The sequence below is a fragment of the Chironomus tepperi genome, unplaced genomic scaffold, assembly GCF_022539635.2.
Source record: "Chironomus tepperi strain 1889 unplaced genomic scaffold, CSIRO-AGI_Ctep_v1 contig_370, whole genome shotgun sequence".
Taxonomy (NCBI): Eukaryota; Metazoa; Arthropoda; class Insecta; order Diptera; family Chironomidae; genus Chironomus; species Chironomus tepperi.
The window spans coordinates 325599-344691 of NW_027226492.1; the positions used below are offsets into that span (position 1 = coordinate 325599).

The 19093-nt window shown below is 34.1% G+C and overlaps 1 protein-coding gene across 1 annotated transcript in view; it reads left to right on the forward strand.

Moving 5' to 3' along the window:
* Positions 1–19093, forward strand: part of LOC139095637 (failed axon connections-like) — a 70950-nt gene that overhangs the window by 19196 nt on the left and 32661 nt on the right. The window lies entirely within an intron of this gene.

Sequence of the window (19093 nt, forward strand, 5' to 3'; positions counted from 1 at the left end):
CCTTCATGTGACCGCATTGGCATGTCTTGGACTAGAAATTTCTAAATTTGATTCCAAAACATCCATCATAAGCAGGCACAGAAGTAATAAACACAATTAAATTTTAACAAGCTATGGATGATGAAGTCAGTTCCATCCGGGCACATCAAAAACGAATAAAATGCGATATCGTGGCAATCAACTTGATGACTTTTAATTGGGATTAATTGGATTCTTTTCTTATTTCTTGCTGTTGTTGTTGTTGTTGCTTTATGTTGGATTTTCGTTTAGTTTTGTTAAGTTCTGGTATGGGCTTAATTATTTGAATTGAGAGGGGATTAAAAAAATTGGATGATTTGTTGACTTGTTGATGATGATGATGACTGTTTTGAGGTTATGCTGAGGATTTTTTTGAGGTTAAGATCCAGAAATTTGAGGTTATGTTTGGGGATTTTTTGGTGATTTTATGGAGTTTTTTGAGGTTATTTTGCAAGTTTGAGGTTAATATTGGTAATTTTTTAGGTTAGAATTGAGAAATTTGAGATTAATTTTAGAAAATTTGAGGTTATTTTTGCGGAATTTTAGGTTATGTTGCAAACTTTTCGTTGCAAGCTTTTGAGGTTAAGTTGCAAAATTTTGAGGTTATGTTCAAAATATTGCCGATTTTTGAGGTTATATTTGAACATTAGGTTAATTTTGTGAAAAATTTTGAGGTTATGCTTGAAATTATTTAGGTATATGTTGAAATTTTTAGTCTAGTTCTGCTAATTTGTGAGGTTATGTTGAAAAATTTGGGCAAATAATGGAGATTTTTGAGGTTATATTGGAAATATTGACCCAAATGCAAATGATTTTTGAGGTTATATTGACAAATTCATGTCAATTTATGGCTAATTTACTCCAAAATTTTGAGGTTATATCAAAATTACGATAGTAAAATTGAAGAATTTTGAGGTTATTTTCTGAAATTTTGAGGTCATGTTCCTCAGTTTTTGAGGTTATGTCACAATTGATCCACAAAATCAATCCAATACACAGCATATATAACTTAATCAATCAAATTCCACATAAATCTATTAATAAACCTCCCCGAAAACCTCATTAATATCTCCCATATCAGCCTACACACAAAAATCACATCCAATTCCATTAATAGACCCAGCAACTGCATTTTGACTCGATTATCTTCAATCACATCCAAGCCAATGCAGCATCATGACCTTTTTAATCAAACACAGTATAAAATATTTGATGAAAATTGATGACTTAATTGCATTTTATTGATTGATATTGACCTTTATAATTTTATATCGAATTTATCCAGGCATAAGTGCCGTCGGAGTTTTCATATTTTATAATTGGATGTCAAATATGGAATAATTTGGTGAATATATGGGACAATTTATGGGATGTATTGGGAAAATTAGGTGATTTAGGGTTGATAGGGGTACTGAGGGTTTGGTAGCTACTTTAGAGGGGTCGCTAGGAGTAGCTGGAGTCACCTGGAAGTCACACAGTGCAGAAATGTCCGAAAATGCTACCCCAGGGGAGCATGACTCTTGTTCCATACCAAATTTGATGAAATTCCGTCTCAAACCAGAGTCAAGTAAGCTTGGGGTCAGATTTTTCAGTAATTTCTGCACCAAGTGGCTTCCTGGTGACTCCAGTTACTCCTAGGGACTTCTCAACAGTTCGAGTGATCGACCACATGATGAGCGACCCATCCACAGTAGATACCGAGCCTTCTACAGCTCTTCCAACTCTAAATCATATCATATTTAGGTATAGTCACTTATAGGTAGATGTTAGAGATGGCAGGGGGCTGATCCGGCAACAGGATGGTATGACTAGGTAGATATAAGCTGGATCTGACACGAAATCACTCTAATGACTGCCTGAAGTTGCATTTTTGATCGATTAAGTGACTTGTGCTACTCAAAATTGTCCAAAAGTCATCAAAATTCAGCTTTGAAGCTTCAAATCCAAATCTAATCCCCAAAAGACCGTCTAATCCCCTCCACGACACTCAAATCCATCAAGACCGTATAAAAAATTCTAATCATCCAATTCCTTCACGCATAGACCAAAAATAATCAAAAAATGCCTGCCCGTGCCACAAAATAAAAAGACACCGAAAAAGAGAAGCAATAAATGCAGGTATTTAAAGGGTCGAGACTGACAAATCCAGTCATGATGACCGTGATGCAATTGAGAATGTTATTTTGTGTCTCTCATTCATGCTGCTTCATCGTCACGAGATTAACATAATCATGATGAAGTGGCAACAACAAGCAGGAAAAGAAATTCTTTCAAGTTTAATTGTTCTGACTTCTTTTCACGGCATTTACTGCTGGTTGTAGTTGTAAGATGGGGACTATTCATAAGTTAGGGAAATGGGGAGAAATTCTTTTTTGTCCTCAGACCTTCAGTAAGTCTTAAGCTACCTATAACCAATGGTTTTGGATAAGAATTGAGGTTTTGGTGATTTTGACTTCCGGGTGGATATGGGTCTGATTGGTTTGAACTTCCGAGTGGATAAGGGTCTAGGTAATTTTAACTTTCGAGTTGATATGGACTTGGTTATTTTGACTTCTAGGTGGAAATGGGTCTTGGTCATATTGACTTCCGGGTGGATATGGACCTGGACATTTTGACTTCCGGTTGGATATGGGACTTGGTCATTTTGACTTCCAGGTGGATATGGGTTTTATAATTTGGGTTTACGTGTGGATGTGAGATTTAATAAGTTTAACTTCCGGGTGGTAATAGGGTGACCCTTTTAGTATTATTGAGAAATTTTGAAGCTAACTTAACTTTTTTGAGATTAAGTTTGTAATTTTGAGGTTAAAATTCAACTATGCAGAATGTTTTTAGTCTTTTTTAAGGTTAATTTTCAATATTTTGAGGTTATGTTGAATTTTTTTTGAGGTTATGAATCAATTTTGAACTTAAAATTGCTATTTTTAGGTTATGATTCAACATTTTGAGGTTAGTTTTGCCATTTTGAGGTTAAATTTCAACAATTTTATGATGTTTTAGATTCAAAATTCCAATTTTCCTTCCTACTAAGAGAATGGAGTGACGCAACATATGAACAACCCCACTCCATAGAACCTTTAAGAAGATTAAACGAAGAATGCTGAATGCCTCTTTTGTTGCTTTTATGTTTGTGTCTATTCTATTTATTCTAGTTCGTCGTCGTCTTTAACAGTTTCTTTACTTCATTCTCACTTTTCAACGTTGTTTATGCCTGCCTCGTGGATTAAAATAAATAAAGAATCGCATTTCAAAATATTTACTCAAAATTTTTTGTGTTATTATTGAAATATGAAAGCTGGAAATGAGAATTGAGCGATGAGAACGAGTAAGGGGATTAGTTTATTTTTGGGGATATTTTATTTGGACTAAGACGATAAACAGCGTGCAACTTTCACTGATTCTTTACTTCATTCATTATTTATTGATGTCGTTTGGCTTAGCGACAAAATGGGACTTAGTAGCATATTTTTTGGGTATGAAAGGAATTCCATTGTTAAGGATTGTGTGGGAATTTTTGATAATAAATGATTGAATTTCATGGTCTAGAAGGTTCGAGGAATGTTGAGGAATTGAATTTAAGGCTTTGAATTTGTTGACAATTTTTGAGGTTAAATTTTCAATTTTGAGGTTAGAATTCCCAAATTTGAGGTTAGAATTCCCAATTTTGAGGTTAGAATTCCAAATTTTGAGGTTAGAATCTCAATTTTGAGGTTAGAATCCCAAATTTTGAGGTTAGATTCTTAATTTTGAGGTTAGAATTCCAACTGTAAATCTGATCATTTGCCGCTTAATTTCCATCACGAGATACTCACGCCTAAGCCAAAAACAACAACAACACGCTAATCTAGCCTCCAAAATATCTCCGTATCGCATCATAAAACAACAAAACCGGGTTCCCATGCGTGCACGAGATAAATACAAAATAAAAAAAATTCAAGTTCAGAAACAAAAACACAAAAAAATGTCGAGTTCAACGACAGCAACAACAAAAAAAAGCGACAATTCGTTCCAAAACGTGCATGCATTAAGTTCCAATTAATAAAAAATTTTCGTTTTTTTTTTCTTCTTTTTTTCTCACTTTCGTATTTTTTTGAAAAATTGGACAGGCTTAATGTGCCTCAATGTGCATTCCATTCCCAAAAAAAATTATGACGACAAGTCACACATTTCAGAACCAGAATTGGACTATAAATTGAAAAAACGCGCGCACGATTAGAAAAAATAAAAAAAAAAATTAAATTTAGTTCCTTTATCAAGCTGCATTCTTTTCCCACCAGAATCAATGTTTGTGTTGTTTTTGTTTCTTGTTTTTTTTATTCTAAATTTAAATTCGTTGTTTGTTTTGATTATGTGTCGATTGATGGAAAGAATATGGAAACGCGGGATGGTTTAGCGTCAGGTGGATCTTGTTACTGAATTTTGAATTTTGAAACGGAAATTATAACCTCAATGTTATAAACATAACCTCAAAATTAAAAACATAACCTCAAATTTTGGCAATTCTAATCTCAAAATTTGAAATTCTAACCTCAATTTTGATAATTCTAACCTCAAAATTTGAAAATTCTAACCTCAAATTTAGAAATTCTAACCTCAAAATTAGTCAATTCTAACCTAAAATTTGGCAATTCTAACCTTAAATTTGAGAATTCTAACCTCAAATATCGGAATTCTAACCTCAAATTTGGGAATTCTAACCTCAAAATTTTAGAATTCTAACCTCAAATTTGGGAATTCTAACCTCAAATTTGGAAATTCTAACCTCAAACTTGGGAATTCTAACCTCAAATTTGGGAATTCTAACCTCAAATTTGGGAATTCTAACCTCAAATTTGTGAATTTTAACCTCAAATTTGGAAATTTTAACCTCAAAATTGACAATTCTAACCTCAAAGTTGGAATTTCCAACCTCAAATTTGGAAATTCTAACCTCAAATTTGAAAAATCTAACCTCAAATATGAAATTTTAACCTCAAAATCTTAACTGGATCTTCAAAGTTCTAACCTCAAAGTAGCTGGATCTTGAAAATTGTGAATCATAACCTCAAAATTGGGAATTCTAACCTCAAAATTCCAAAATTTTAACCTCAAAATTGCATCATTTCCTCCAAATTTTGCCCCAACAATTCCAAAACGGATGTACCTCATTACATCTCTTCCTCACAAATGTCTTCTTCTTGTCCCCAACCAATCACATCATCCTTAATTTTACAATCGCAAGTAATTTTAATGTCCGTTCCCACAAAAATTTTTCATTCATCTCAAATTCACTTTTTATTTTCGTCTTGGAACTGACAAAAGCAGGCACAATGAGAATGTAAAATGATCCGAAAATTGTAACAGACAGTCCAAAATGATGTGAAATAATGAGAATGAATGATGATAATGGGCAATGATGACTTAAAAGTGAAGGTTTTTATTGCAATTTACTTTTGTGCTTGTTTGAGGCTCTAAACTGGAATTAAATTTAAATTGATACAATACCAAAACTAAGCAACTTAATTTTTAAATTGTGGAAAATAACCTCAAATTTTTGAATTCTAACCTCAAAACTGAGCAACTTAACCTTAAAAATTCTTATTCTAACCTCAAAATTTTAACAAATTTCAATCATAGTTACATCATTTGACTGCAATCTATCCACATAGCCCCTCATTCTAGTCATTATTCCTTTTCATTCTCATTCCCAAATTCACCCCTAACTCATCAACCATTTCTGACTCTATTTTGCATAAATAATTCCTGCGAAATTCTTCTTTTTATTCCTCAAATTCAATCAATAAAAAGTTCTTTGTAGGCTTCAGTGAATCAGAATAAAAGAAATATTTAAGACGCACACATGCGAGGGACGAGAATTTGAAATTTGATAGCCGATGAAGTTAAAAAAAGGGTAAAAATGTTTCTGTGCCTTTGGGCTATTTTGGGAGTGAGAATTTGTTTAGAAATTAGATTTACAGGTAATAAAATTGGGAATTTAGATGCAGTATTGGGTTATGTGATGAAGATTGTTAGATGTGGGAATATTATGTTGATTTATGGATGTTTATCCTCAAAATGATGGTACATTACCTCAAAAAGTTGGATCATAACCTTAAAATTTGATCAATTTAACCTCAAAAATTGAGCAACATAACCTCAAAATTGAGCTACTTAACTTCAAAAATTGAGCAACTCAATCTCAAAATTTGAGCAACTTAACCTCAAAAATTGAGCAACTTAACCTCAAAAGTGAGCAACTTAACCTCAAAAACCTTTAAAATTCTAACCTCAAAAAGAACAAAAAACCGTTAAAAACTCTCATAATAATGCACAAAATCCAATCTAATTTTCATATCTAATCTTGAATATTATTCTCGAGTCACCCAAGCATATCACATCCATTACAAACAATTCCGACTATATTTTGACTCAGTTCCATTCATCATGCGACACATAAAATGAAATTCCATATACGCTTCAACACTCAGCAAAGCTTATGCTGCATATGTGCTGTATATTTCTCCCTCTTTTTTTTTTACTATTTTTAAGATTAAAATAGAAATTATTGTCATTATTTGACCCTCATAAATGTCCTTTCTTTATTCATATGCTTAATGCTACTGCATTTTTTGTGTCCCTTCTTTCACATTCATTTCTATGAGCTATGACGTCACTACCGTCATCATTAGTTTTTATTCCGATCGGATTAGTTTTTTAAAATTGATGTTTTTCAATTTAATAATTTTATGAGAAATTGAATTTTTGATTGGGATTTATTTTGATATGCCTTAAGGGGGTAACGGAGAATGCTTCAGAGTTGTTGCTCAACTTTTGAGATTGAGTTGCTCAATTTTGAGGTTAAGTTGCTCACTTTTGACATTGAGTTGCTCAATTTTGACATTGAGTTGCTCAGTTTGAAACTGAGTTGCTCACTTTTGAGATTGAGTTGCTCAGTTTTATGATTGAGTTGCTCACTTTTGAGACTGAGTTGCTCAGTTTTTAGGATAAGATACCCAGTTTTGATCGGCATTTTTGGCACAAAAATCAATAAAATCCGCCATATTCTTCCTCTTATTCCCAACCCCAGAACCGGCAAAACAGCACAAAATAACAAGAAGCTTCTCAATACCTTAAAACTAGAATATTCAATTTCCAAAACCTTTTTATAGCAAAAATTTATGTCTTTCCATTTCCTTTTCCCGACTTTTTTTCTTTACCTTTTAAACCTCACCGTTGTGCTGCTTATTGTGGCTAGTGTGTGACATATCTTCATCAAATTGGAAACAACAAAATTGTGCAATAAAGTGTGACAGAATGGGGAAAAAGTAGAGGAACAAGAATGAAAATGTCATGTAAATTGTAATTGCTGCTCATTATTGTCACAAACATGCAATTGCGTACAGAACAATGCAAGACAAGAATAAAGCAGGAACTTAAGTTGTTTTTGAGACAGGTTTAATGGACGTTAATCGGTGGACGGTGGGAATTGAATTGAAAAGGGTCAAGAATATGATTTAATTTTTGAGGTTAGAATTAAATCTTAACCTCAAAAGTGAGCAACTAAACTGAGCAACTCAGTCTGAAAACTGAGCAACTCAAACTCAAAATTTGGACACAGGTTTGAATTTTTGAGGTTAGAATTGATTGCGACTTTTTGAGTCGACTCAATAATGCCTTATAAACCTCCCCAAAGTCACCCAACAACCCCTAACCTCAAAATCCAATATTAACATCATAAATCAGTCACATATATTTATCTAAGGCTCAACACAAAGCCATCCGCAAATAGAACTACGTGATATTGTCATAAAATTCAATAAAACCCTTTTCATATCCGATATCTGCTCACCATAAGCAACACAAAATCCACAAACACATAAATCAGCGACCGCAAGTCTGCATTTCCTCCTTAAAATTCACCAAAACTTCCCCAACTTTTTACAGCACAGCACTTTAAAGTCTCGACGTCGTCAACTCTAATTCCCTACTTGCAAATTAAAGTCGCCATTGATTCCCGTGCTCATGTCTGTGCTGCACAGAAGGCAGCCTGAAGTAATTATCAGACTAATGCAGGAGTGCACAACCTTTTTTATGCCTTGACACACCTTAATGGTAAGAAACCGCACACTACGCACGGTTTATGGCATTTCCAGAAGGAAGAGTATCTTGGAACAAAGGTTGTGCAGCCCTGGACATGACTGTTACTATGTCAGTAATGCACATATGTTAAAGCTTCGTGAGGATAATGTTTATGTATGTCTAGCGGAAACGAAACAGAAAATAGGCAGTATAAATTGCAAAAATATGGGAAATAGAACTAGAAAATAATAGAGGCATGGGTGGCTATTTATGATATATTATGAGGATATGCACGCGATATTTTATATTATGGTGAATTTCAATGTTTTAGTTGGGGTTGGAAGGAAGTTTATTGGTGAGTCTTTATTGAATATTGGGAGAAAAATTCCCGATTTTTGCGGCCAACCTCAAGCATTTGAAGCAGTTTTGATAATAATTCGTGATTTTTTTGGCAATCCCTCACATATGCTGAATAGTTTGTGGCAAATTTCTTGATTTTTGATAAATTTAAGAAATAAATTCCCGATTTTTGCGGCCAACCCGAAAAACTTGCGACCATTTTGATAATAATTGCTAATTTTTGTGGCAAACTTCCACAAATTTTGAAAAGATGGTGGCAAATTACCTGATTTTTGATAAATCATAGAAATAATTTCCTATTTTTTTCGGCCAACCCATCCAAAATCCCCCCAGCTCCGCCCCAAAGCATCAAACAACATAAAAACAAACTTAATTATCAATAAATTCCTAATGGAACTACAAAAAAATATCCATGAAACTAACGGAAGTTCTTAAATGAAGTCATCGAAACTTTCCCTATTTTTTTGCACAGCAACAACAACAAAAATTTCCATAAAAAGGAAGTGATTTTTTATGATTTTTGCGCGTGGCTGGACGTAAATGTAGGCAAGGTTCATGATTGAGTTTTATTGATATGGCAAAAAAGGAACAAAAATTCGTGCTTGCAGTTAATTTTGTTGTCAAGCTCATGAAGAAGCTTATGCTGACCTTTATGGAAATGATTATTGTGACTTGGTGCTTATTTGTGCTATAAATAGGCTAGCATGGTTAGTGTTGTAAGCAGATGTAATTGGTGATGTGTATTTATAGAGTCATTTGGTATGCAGATGAGGTATAAGTGCTTGATTATTGGTGATTGACATACAAATGGGGCTATTTTTGGAACATAACCTCAAATTTGAAATTCTAACCTAAAAATTTTGAATTCTAATCTCAAAAAACATAAAATTTTTAAGGAATTCTTGATCCATTGACAAGGTTGGCCGTAAAAATTAGGTATTTTTTTTATCGAATTCTTGATTCATTTTGAGGGTTGGCCACAAAAATCGGGAAATATTCTCGAGTTTTAAATAAGCTTGGACATAAAAATCGGGAAAAATTGTAAGATTCTTATTTAACTTATTGGGTTGGCCACAAAAATCGGGAAACATTTTCAAAATCATAAGATTGTCCATAATTAATCGACAAATTCTAATAAATTCCCAACATAACCTCAAAATTCCCTTCAAATATCCCACAATTCCACCTCAACTATTTCGCACATATCCACCAAAAATTCCATACATGACCTCTCATATATCCCCAAAATCTAAAGTCCATTAATCACAACATCAACATATCAAAATATTATTACTGTAAACGATCTCACAGCAGCAGCAGTGTTCATTAAATTCAACTAAACAAACAATCGCCGTTCATTCCATTCATCATCCGAAAAATAATGCTAAGCATAAAAAGTCGTTTGATTTAATGAGAAATAAAAGGCAGCAAGCACATATTTTATTGCATATTGTATTCTATCCAATTTCGCATCTAACTGTAAATAAATACAGTGACAGACTTTACCGCATTGTTAGCATTTATTTTGGGATGGAATTTACGTGATGATGAGGTTTGATGGGATATTTGATTGGTATTGAGGCAGTTTGGTCAAAAGTTCAATTATTTAGGAAAAATGTCCTTATTTTTACGGCCAACCCCATTGTAAAAATGGTAACAATTCCTGATTTTTACGGCCATTCTGGATTTAATCTTACAAAATAGGCTCAAAAATTATGAAATTTTGCATATTTTTATCCTAAAGTGTCCTAACCTTTAAATGCGCTTTGTGCATGTGACCTAAAAGTGCCTTTTTTACTTGTCTTTAAATGCAGTTTTAGACTGGTCTGAATTTTTCAATCACTTAAGTCCAAACTATTCAAAATAAACTTAAAATTGTTCCATTTTTTGAATATAATCTCAAAATGCGCCTCAATCACTTCAATCAAAATTGCTTTTCCTACTTGTCCAAACATGAAATTTTTCAAACTAAATTCAAATTCCACAAATTTTTGCAGAATTCTGTCCAAAAGTAGCTTAACCTTAAAAATGCGCTTTATCCACATTACCCAAAAGTGCCTTTCTTACTTGTGTTCTATTCAGTACAGCCGATTAAAAATCTATTTTTTCGAGTGTTCACGTCTACAATAATATTTATTGAATACTTTTATGTGACATCTATAGCCAAAAGACCCCCAAGTCCAATTGTCAGTCACTAAACGACTAGTTTATGGTATGTGCATGCATTGTTATATGCCTATTGTAAATCTATACGTGTATATTTATGAATTGACTGTTAAGTAATCGGTCGATTACTATTTTGGTGCTACGGAATGCGACTATAAAGTGTGATTGAACCTGAATTTTATTGACATTTTTCTGAGGCAAATGAAGTCTCAAGGGGGAGGGGTAAGGGGGGTAATAAAGTTGTAAGGTGAAGTAAGCTAGCTTGTAGTCGATGACATGAGATTTGAGGGGATTGATAAGCAGGAAAATTGTATTTTGTGCGATGAAAATGGGAAATTTATGTTAATCTGATTAAGTTGATTGAAGCATGAAGACTGAAGGTGAAGGGTGACCTTAGAATTATTTTGTAAGGTAATGTGATGAAGATTGTGGAAAATTCTAGCAAAAATTAGAATTATAACCTCAAAAAAGTGAACATAACCTCAAAATTGAGCAATTTAACCTCAAAATTGAGCAACTTAACCTCAAAACTAAGCAACTTAACCTCAAAATTGAACAACTTACCTTCAAAACTGAGTAACTTAACCTCAAAATTGAGTAATTTAACCTCAAAAGTGAGCAACTTAGCCTCAAAATTGAGCAACTTAACCTCAAAACTGAGCAACTTAACCTCAAAATTGAGCAACTTAACCTCAAAATAATGAACATAACCTCAAAAGTCATCCAGACATCCTTCAATTCTCAAGCATCATTCTCAACCCACACAAGCAGCATACCCGACTTTGAATTATTTCCTTTAATCTCACATTCAGCCCACATTAAAGTAGCATGCAGCATTATTCAGATAAATCCTCAATTCTTCAAGCTGTCAAGCTTAATTATCATTGAGAATGCATCAGCATCAGCTATTTAATAAATAATAAAAATTGCATGCCATATCAACAGAACTGGAACTGACTTTTAGTCGGTTTAGTATCAATTTTGTTGTTGTTGTGGATTTTAAATATCTTTATTCAGGTTGTTCTGTTGGCACTTATGAATTTGTTAGATATGAAAAGGATTAATGAGGCTTTGAATATGAGATTGTTGAGCTGTTGTTGAAGGAATTGAAGTTGCATATTCAGGGAGAGACTTTAAGGTTGTCGGATGAATATGGCGCATGGGAAGTTATTCAGCATTGCTGAATTTGCTGAATTTCAGCCATAGTAAATTCGCTAAATTTCTGGCTAGCTGAATTTAAACCATGCTGAATATACTGCCTTTCAGCCATGCTGAATCTGCTGAATTTCAGCCATAATGAATTGGCTGAATTTCAGCCATGCCGAATTTGCTGAATTTCAGCCATGCTGAATTTTCTGAATTTGAGTCATGCTGAATTTGCTGAATTTGAGCCATGCTGAATTGGCTGAATTTGAGCCATGCTGAATTTGCTGAATTTGAGCCATGCTGAATTGGCTGAATTTGAGCCATGCTGAATTTGCTGAATTTGAGCCACTTCATCCTCAATTAATCAGCACTCAATGCCCAACCCATAGCCAGAATATCCGCATGGCAGCACCTCCTTTTTGCATTAACGCCAGTCCATCAATTTTGCAACAACAACAACAAGTCATCCTCTTGAGCTACCTTATTAACTTCGACAATCCATAAACATATTTTGTGTCATGTTGGCTTTCAATTAACGCCCCGAAAAATATTAAGTATGAAGCAACAGAAGTTTCACTTCCATAAATTTACTGTTAATTTGCTGTTAATTTTTTGCAAAACATCATAATCATTATTAAGGTGCGGAATGTGCATGAATGGATGGAATTTGGCACTAGCCATAAATATTATTTTTTTTTTTTTCATGGCACTCTTTGGTTATTTTTCATAAATTTTTTTTATTGTTGTCAGCCACGAGAGGCTCTTGACATAACTGTGGGGTAGTGGGGGAGAGGTGGGGTTGGATGAGATATGGCTTGAGGACTTAGTGTCAAAAAATGGAATTTCATATTTGAGGATGGAGGAAATGTTAATTTATGGCGGCATTAAGGCACACCAAAGAATTTGGCTTTTTGGGGATGGAATAGAAGCTTTGATAAGAAATTAAATTGGATTTTTGGCTGTGTTGCCAAATTTTCGCGCGTTGTTGCCAGATTTTAGACTAGCTTGACCACAATTTATTGCTATGTTGTCAGATTTTAGTCCACTTTGGAAACAATTTTAGGCTCTGTTGCCAGATTTTAGTCATTTTTGATCACAATTTGAAGCTATGTTGCCAAATTTTAGACAACTTTAGATACAAGTTGAGGCTATGTTGCCAGATTTTAGTTCAATTTGATCACAATTTGAGGCTCTGTTGCCAGATTTTAGCCAACTTTGAACACAATTTGAGGCTATGTTGCCAGATTTCAGTCATTTTTGTCCACAATTTTAGGCTACGTTGCCAAATTTTAGTCTCTTTTGACAATAATTTGAGGCTTTGTTGCCAGAATTTAGTAAAATTTTGAGGTTATTTCTTCAAATTTTCAGGTTATGTTCCCAAATTTTGATGTTATTTCTCAAAATTTTGAGGTTAGCCTCCTTCGATACTTAACCTCAAAACTACATAACCTCCAAAATTCCATCAAACTACCTCATTAGCTTCACAATTTCTAATCCCATTCTTGTTGTCGCATGACTCCAGTACATCCAATAATTTATCATCTAGTCTATATTTTTTTCCATCCTCTGTCTTCTTATTACTAATTTAATATTCTTAGTCTTATGTTCGTTCCTTTCACAGCCATCCACACACATAATCTGCTGTCTTTTCTTCACATTCTTCTTTTTTATCGTCTTAATGCATTCAAGGCGAGAATAAAAATATTATTAATTGAGTTTATTTGAGATTCCGGCATGTTGAAGAGACTGACTTGTCTATTAATCATGTTGTATGCAGACTGTGGATGCATGCCTTGTGAATATTTAAAAGAAGTTTCTTAAAGTTGCTGCTTAGTTGGATGAGTTGGAGTTTGCTAGATGATTGGAGTTTTGAGTTATTGGTATGGTGGGCTAAGCGGATGTGATGGTCACTTGAGGGAATTTTTGAGGTTAGGAGGATTTTTGAGGTTATGATGGTGACATAACCTCAAAATTTGGGAACATAACCTCAAAATTTTACTAAAATCTGGCAACATAGCCCCAAATTTTGGTCAAATTAGACTAAAATATGACAACATAGCCTAAAATTGTGTACAATAATGACTAAAATCTGGCAACATAGTCTAAAATTGTGGACAATAATGACTAAAATCTGGCAACAAAGCTTAAAATTTTTGTCAAATTTGAATAAAATCTGGCAACAAAGCCTAAAATTTTGACAACTTAACCTCAAAATTGACTGACATAACCTCAAATTCTTGACCCAACCATTGACATACCAACAGCATGTATTGCTCTCTAACTGCTTTACAATCCCCAACCTCGTTTAACCCACCCAGTACCAAAAAATCCCACCAAACTCACCAACTTAACCTTCAAAAATTAAGAAACTCTCAAAAATACACCAAAAATATTTCAATAATTTTCACTTAAATCGACATCAGATCATCGACATTACATGCAATTCACATTTAAATACCCAAAATAAGCATGTTCATTATCAGTTAAGCGGCACTTTCAACACACACAGCCTTTATTGTCGATTTCATAACCCATAAAGAATGTAATTAACATTTTTTGGTTTTTGTCGACAGAGTGTTTTAAAGGCACAACTAAACTAAACTAAATCATTCATGTCATGTCGTGTCTCAAAACTTGGGTCATAAATCATGCATGCATGCATACACGAAATGGTTGAATTTTGATATGAAAAAAAAAATAAATTTAAATTAAATGTGTGAGGAAGAAAAGGGGAAATTTGGGGGGAGATGGGGTACTTTTTGGGGGTGAGGTACTTTTGGGGTTAAGGGGTAGGGGTAGTAATCCAGGTGGGGTTAAGGGCAGTGTTGGGGACTGATTTGTAGAAATTTGACTGAAAAAACAGTCAATTTTAAGCAATTTTGGTGATTTTAACCCAAAAATCCAGAGGGTTGGGTGTCCGGATCGATTTCTCAAAGTGGGGTTAGGGGACAAGGGGTAGCAAGGTGGGTATTCGGCTGGGGATAAAGACAGTAATTGTTCCTGATTTGGAGAGTTTTGAATCAGAAAACAGTCAATTTTAAGCAATTTTGGTGATTTTAACCCAAAAATCCAGAGGGTTGGGTGTCCGGGTCAAATTCCCAAAGTGACTTTTGGCGGGAAATCAGTGATGAAGACCCATTCGCCATCCTCATTATTATCTAAATCTCACAATTCCACCCAAAAATCCAATTCAAATCCTCCAAAAAATCCACATAAAATTCTCATATCTGTGTCAGGTCAAAGCTGTTCCTTCCTTATTCCTCATTCACACCCAAAACATAAAAAAATTGAAAATTTTGTACAAATATGGCGCGAGCGTCGCGTTTAGCGTTCATTGACACTTATTGTCGTCGTCGTGCTTCCTTTCCAGTTTGGATGGAAATAAGGAATTGCAAAAGCAACATGCGAACGCGCATGCGTACTGCACATCTACGACTGTATATGCAACCTCGCCCTTATTGTGTTGGAACACGGCGAACAGACACTTTTTTGTAGTTGTATTGGTAAATTTGTGCATAAAATGCACTGACACAAATGCAATTGGCATACATGCATGCCTGACTACAAAAAGGAAGCTCAGTTTTGTTGTTGTTGTGAATTTAAGTTTTTTATCGATTTTTTTTTGTGAAATTTGAATTTCCTGTTGTTTTTCTTCCGGTGGATGTGCTTTTGTTGGATGTTGCCTTTTTTAATGACCCGCATTTGTTTCCCGCATTTTTGGGAAAAGGATTGAGACAGATTAATTCTTGTTTTTTTGGGTAATGAGATAAGTTTTTGGTGTAATTTTAACGAAATATGAGAGAATTATTCTGTTATTTTAGGTTGTGCTGGTCATTAATTGGCAAATGATTCACTGAAATTCATCGAAAATTCACCAAACTTCTTTCAAAACTGATCAAACTTTGTAGAAAAACCATTAAATCTAATTAAAATTCATCAAAAGAATTCACCAAAAACTCACCAACCTCTTTTCGAAATTCACCAAACCCCTCCAAAACTTACCAAAATTACCCTCAACCTCATCCAGCTTCCTTGAAAATCCATCAAAATCTTCTCAAATTTTATCTAACATATTTAAAGTTTCACCAAGCTCTATTACCGATGATAGACACCTTTGACTTCCCAAAGGGATTTAGACTTAGGGACGTAATATGTGAACAGTCCCTGCATTGAATATTCAACTCAAAATCGTCAAAACTCTTCAATAAAATCCATAAAATTGATGCTTAAAAGTCACACAAAATGAACTCTTCATAAATTGAAAATTTGTTTGTCTGTTAACAAGGATCATGAGACGTATCCAGAAGGGGTCAACTCTTTCTCCCTTCGATTCCCAGCTACATCCCTTACAAGGATCTTTAAGATATCTTTAATAGACCATAAACATTTTTATCTAAATTTAACGACAAAACAGTCTTGTTTATTGCAGCATACTTTTTATGCTGTTTTATGGGATATTGTGTACAATTCTTTTGAGGTTATGTTTTGTATTTGTTTTGAGTTTTATTGATGAAAATTGAAATTTACAATTCTATTTTTAAGGGGGTGTTTGATGGGTTTTATTGGGAAGTATTGGAACAATGTTGCATTTGAGAACAAATTCAACCTCAAAAAGTCAACCTAGCTTCAATATTCCTAATTTATATCAAAAAGTCATGTCCCATATTCACTTGCAAGTCAAAATGACCAAGCCCATATCCACCCGGAAGTCAGTGAATCCTCAATCTTATTCAAAACTGAATTTTAATGAGCAATTGTCCCCTTTATTGCATCTTAACTCACAATTCCTCACAAAAAGTCCACAATTTACCATCAATTCATGCCCAATTATCATCCATGACTCATAAATATTCCCCTTTCTCCACCCATGCTGCACACTTGCCCATTCAAATGCACATAATCTTTACAAATTAGTCACATTTTCTCATCCTCACGATTGCCATCCATAAAAAAACCAGAACATCGCTCACACATAATAGACATCGATTCAATATTCAATTTTTAAGTTCGTAGCACTTTAAAGTGCGGAATCGAGGGGAGGGGAGACAGACTGCACATGCACAGATACAAGATGAACACAAAAGACATCAATTGTGCAATTTTTTTTATATTTTATTGCAACCCGTTGCACACACATGTATGTGCAGTAAGTGAACTGAACTACACAATAAACCGAGTCGGTACCCGGCTAGAGCCAGGGGTGGTCAACCTTTGTTCCGCGGTCCCCTTATGTGCTCCAAAAGTCACATGAACAGAATGCAATGTGCAGCTTCAGTCGACTTTTCCCACAAATGTGGACCGTGGACCGCATCATAAAAAAGGTTGACCACCACTGGATATAGAATGAAAGACGCAAAAAGACGCAGAAATGAGAAATGATTGTGGGTGGAAATGAATCGTTGAACTTTTTTTTATGCAATTTTTTTCATCTTCTTATTTGCTGATGCTTTGGATATGATTAATGTCTGGATCGAGTGGGAAAATCGATAAGATTTTTTTTATTAAATTGTTGTTAAAGTTGGGATTTTTTGAGGTTATTTTTTGGGATTTTAAGGTTATTATGTGAAAATTTGAGGTTAACTGATGCAAATTTGAGCTTATATGACGTTGATTTGAAGGTAATTTAGCAAGATTTTGAGGTTATGTCACTGCATTTTGAGGTAATGTCAAGAAAATTTGAGCTTAAATCTTGATTTTTTTAAAGGTTATGTCACAAATTTAATGTTTGTTTACTTTGAAATTGAGGTTAAATCATGAAATTTGAGGTTATGTTACCAGAATTCTAGGTTATATTAGCAAATTTTATTGTTTTCAGTCAAATTTTGAGGTTATATTGTTAAATTTTGACGTTATATCTCTTAGAATTGAGGTTAAGTTACGAAATTTTTGGTTATATTTTGAAAATTTGAGGTTATGTATAAATTAGTATTTTTTTACTAAAATTTGATTTAAATATCAGAGATTTTTGATGTTAAGTAACTAAAATTTGAGGTTAGATCATCAATTTTTATGTTAAGTCGTAGAATTTTGAGGTTATAATGCCAAATTTTGAGGTTAAGTTATAAAACTTGAGGTTAAGTCACCCATTTCAAATTTTTTTTTACAATTTTGAGGTTATCTTTCTAATTCTTGACCCAATGTCATCCAAATTTCAACAAAACCCCACCAAAAATCCCCAAAAATTTCCATTCATTCCCAAAAAAACAACACAAAAGTTCATCATCTCATTTTTGCCATTTTATTAACTCAATTCATCCACATCCTCCCATCCCCCATCTCCCATCATCCCAAACACACAAGAGCATGTCAGTAAACACAAAAGAGAAAGTAAAAATAACAAAACAAGGCAATAAAATCCAACAAAAAGCGACAAAAAGAAGAAATTTCATTAAAAAAAAAGACAGCATAAATGAGAATGAAGACGAAGATGAGCAAATGTAACAGTTATGGAAGAGATACATGCACAGTTGAGTCTACTTGAGACTGTGTAAAGATGAATTTTTTGTTTGGGGGAGGTTTGGGGTGGTTTTTAGGGGGTTGGGGGAGGCAAAACCACTTCAAAAGTAAGCAAAATGCCGCAATATAAAAATATTTTGTAGATGTGTGCGTAGTTAATGCAAGTGAGAATGTGAGGCTTTAAGTGGATGGAAGTAGAGGTCGGGGAGCAGGGGCTCACTGGGGTAAAGGTGGAGGGGTCACACCTCAAATCCAAATTTGGACAAAATTCTCAATTTTTTAGAATTTTTCATGAAAAAATCTCAAAATTTAATCTAAATTTCGACTGCCCATGACAACCTACCCCTTCCCCTGCTTCTGACCCTCCCCCACCCTCTTGCCCCAACTCCCACCCTCAAGCAATTTTGCTATTTCAATTCAAATAAGGTCAAAAATTTCAATTTTGTTCTCAATTGTTTTAGAGCTTTTTATGAACAAAAATATGAAAACCCCAAAAAACCCTCCTAAATTTTGGTACCCCATGATACCTTGACTACCTCGCCATGGGGTAAACTTCGAATAATTGCTCTACATTGGAAAAATAACCTAAAAATTCGCTTTTTTCATCATTTTTGAGCAAATTCATCCAAATTTCCCCATCAACCCCTATTTCCCCACCAATAACCCACACCCAGTGCTACCCCACATCCCCCCATAACCTCAAAATAAACAAAATTTCCCCTCAAATCCTCACAATCTTATTCATACTTATCAACCTCCACAAGCTTCATATAACCTTGCCATCACCTCCCAAACATCTCAAACAACATTTATAAATAGAGTTTCAATGGAGCTTGTTGCCATGCAACGGCATCCACAGTAACGTTCAATCGACAATTAAAATATAAAT